The sequence below is a fragment of the Lactuca serriola genome, chromosome 6 (assembly GCF_051521515.1).
Source record: "Lactuca serriola cultivar US96UC23 chromosome 6, Lser_US96UC23_V15, whole genome shotgun sequence".
Classification (NCBI taxonomy): Eukaryota; Viridiplantae; Streptophyta; class Magnoliopsida; order Asterales; family Asteraceae; genus Lactuca; species Lactuca serriola.
Genome location: NC_136413.1, coordinates 21,375,974 through 21,379,844, shown reverse-complemented (window position 1 = coordinate 21,379,844; position 3,871 = coordinate 21,375,974).

Sequence of the window (3,871 nt, the reverse complement as noted above, 5' to 3'; positions counted from 1 at the left end):
GGCTTATCTGCTTTGTGTGAAAGCCAATAGACCTGGGCATTCCAACCTGTTCATTGTGGGCCATGAGTATTCCATCCCGAGGATGATTGGACTCATAGTATGTGGGCATTCCAACCTGTTGGTTGTGGGCCGAGGTATTCGATCCCGAGGATGATTGGACTCATAGTATCCTAGCATTCCAACCGGATGGTTGAGGGCATGGGGTATTCCAACCCGATGGTCGACTGTACCCATAATATGATGTTTATTATTATATGTATATTATTGTGTGTATGGGTATTTTGGGGAACTCGCTAAGCTCTCGGGCTTACCGTTTTAGTTTATAGTTTCAGGTACATCAGGGGACTGCGGCAAGGCAAAGGCGTGATCGTACCTCTCCTCACTTTTTATGACTTTGTTTCTAGGAGACTCTGATATAGATTATTTTGAAAACAAATTTGTAATGACTGTTGGTTTTTAAACATTTTAAAAAGTTGAAATTTGGCATGATTTTTATGGGTGTTACAATTATAAAAATCATTGATTCTTGACATGAGTTCTTAACATTTTTGTGTTTCTTGTTTGTATGATGTTCTGTGTAAAATGTGACTTGAGCATTTGGAATCAAAGTTTCAACATTTGGGATCACACTCGAGCTGCCAGACATAAGGTGAAGCGTTCTGTTTAAACAGGGTTGGCCCTAGGTAAGTTTAAGAGGTGCGCATGAACAGGGCCCATCCTCCAACAGGGGCCCAATTTTTTTAGCCTTTTTACATATGTGCATTAGGGGTCCAATTTCTCGCCGGAAATAATCAAAACGAAGAGGGTAGTTTATTCTATCGATGCAGGAGGGCGCGCGAATTGAAATGCTTGGAAGAACAAAGCGTCAATACGCAAGACTCTACAATCAATATGTAGAAAATGAGGAGTCGGTTGTAGTTGATATTCTTCTGAAGACATGTGATTTCTGAATATATACTCTTCAACCGTATAAAGAGTGAAGATAGGAAAGAGTTGGACATATTAGCCTTCAGATGTATGCTTTTCGATTTGATTAACCTTATCTGATATCTTGATTTCTAATTTGTTGGACTTGTGCATATTTTACTATTCTAGTTATTACATTTCGTATTTTTTTTCATTAATTTCTAATTAATCTAACTCTAAATTTGTACATCGAGGTATACGATGTAGACATATTTTTTATGTTTTGTTTTCTTATTTTTTACAGTTCTATAGGTATGTCTTTTAACTTAGTTTTTTTGTGTGTTTGTATCTGGTAGTTTACTTCTTTATCTGAGTTCTTATTTTTCTGGAGGGCGTGAGCATCATTTCCGTTTCGATTCAAGAGGTATAATTTTCTTGCAACAATGCTATTTAAAAAATATATATGATTTAAGATTCATTATTCCATTTTTTTCCATATTACTTGCATTTTTAAAATCCAAACATAAACAGTAAGTTTGGTTTATTGGTAATGTTGTATCCCCGACAACTGATGGGTTTTGGTCATAAGACATCCTATGTGCTCATACAAACCCTAAAGCTTGGATCTAGGTTTCTTTATTGTACATACTTTGAATCCAAGACTATGAACCCTAATTCTAGCATATGGAAATCAGAATTCACATGTAATTAGGTTTAAGAACATACCTTGATTGTTATATAGCAATAACAATCCAATTCCTCCTTGAATTGACCTTGGAAAGCTGAGAGTCACAAGTGTCACTCCTTTAATGGCTTACAAACACCATAAGCAAGTGGAGAAGGTATAAAGAGAGAGGAGGGAGGTTAGAATTCGTCCTTAGGACCTCTTGGGAAGGGTTAGACGAATTCCTAAGCCCTAGGGGGTTTATATAGGTGTAAAGATAGAGTTTCAGTCATTATCCTTATCTAGTTGCTTATCCACCAAGCAACCCATAAGATAATCCTTGAATCCTTATCATAGTCGAATTCTAAGTGATTATCACTTCAAATTCGTCCACCATATATATAAGATAATCCTTACCTTATTTTGTAACTATCACATAATTACAATTCAGCCCCTTTAGTTTAATTAATCACACTTGATCACAAAATTAATTCTTAATTAATTATTGACCAATATTAATTAAACAAATATGATTTCTCCTTTAATATATTATTCTTATAACATATTAATAAATCATAATAACCTCTCTCTCTATTTATTTCTCCAATCAAGTTGCTTTGGTGAAGGCAACCCAAAAGGACCATGCACCATCGGGTCAAGTACATACCAAAATAGTTATGGATTTAGACACTAATCCAACAACAACAACCATTGGGTGTTCTAAATTGAAAATGAAGAAAAAACAAAGAAATGGCTAATACTAAAAGATGGATCTTTAATATTTTGTCAGAAATCAAATTGATGATAAGGAAGAATGTTATACTAATGGAAATGATATAATTATTGAGTTACAAATTTTGTAGAAAATGTTGTCGGATAAAGCAAATGAAGTTGCAAGTCTTTGGACAAATATCCAAATAATGGAGTTTGCAAGAACAATGGATATGTTTCCTATTGTGATGGTTGCATATAAAATTTTGTCGACGGTACCGGTTACGGTTGTTTATGGGTAAAGAAGTTTGTCAAAGTTGAAGCTCTTAATAACATATCTTTGAAGTACTATGACTCAAGAAATAATGAATGGATTATCAATTCAAAGAAATTTTAAGTTGATTTTTACAAAATCTTGATTATTGTAAAATAAAAGATGTATTTGTTTCAAGAAAATGCATAAAGCTATTGTTGTGATTTTTGTAGTTTTTGGTTCGTATTAGTATTGATTTGTTTAGCCGTAAAATTTACTGTATTTTTCCTCTATAAAAGTTTTTATGTATAGTACAAACATAAGGGCATAAAAGTTATATCTCGTCATGGGCATTCGGGACGTGATATTATGAGATAAGATAAAAAAAATTACAATTTTATTGTTTATATTTTTAGAATTTACCAGGTCTTTTTGTAACACCGTAGATTTTCAAATAGAGTTTTCATTTAAAATCATAATATTCTCATAACACATTTCACAAAAATCTCATTTATTTAATCTACAAATCGTGACTCCATAATTATTTGATTAAAACCCAGAATCCCCGAAACATAACTCTATCACTGGTGTGTACAATCAAGTCGGTGCCTTCCTGTGATCTTAAGAAAACCTTAAACACATAACACACAACACAATAAGCATGAAGCTTAGTGAGTTCCCCAAAATACCACATACACATATTAGCTACTCGAGGCTATAACTCTGTAAGACCCTCCGGTCTATATGTCTCAGTGGGACCCTCCAGTCCCACTGCTCGTTGGACACTCTGGTCCGGTCTGTAAAGTTTCCCATAGCATAAATCACAAAGACATAATGCAGAGCATGATTCACAAAACATATGGAAGGATAACATAATACTCAATGTAAGCACATAAGACCCTCTGGTCACACATAAGTACCACTCTAGTTAATGTATAGTGAAAAGACTCACCTTGCAAGCAAGCAAGCAATTAACCTCGCACCCGAATCTCGAACTAGCCTCCGCCTATCACAAAGGATGAATATCTCTAATTAATACTCTTTTTCACGACTCTAATAACCGAAGGCTATTCTTTCTCTCTCTAACTCTCGAAGTGAATAAAATACCGTTTTACCCCTCCATTGTCTTCATTACTTATGTTTGACCAAACCCTACAGTCAACAGAAATCAACTCGAGTCAACAGTTCTTGTTTGACTCGACTCGCCGAGTTCACCCATGTGACACGTCGAGTCCACTCATTTCCTCAGAAGCCTCATGAAACCAACTCAACACGTCAAGTTGACCAGTCAACTCGTCGAGTTACATTATGCTCAGATTCATCGGAATAAACCCTAA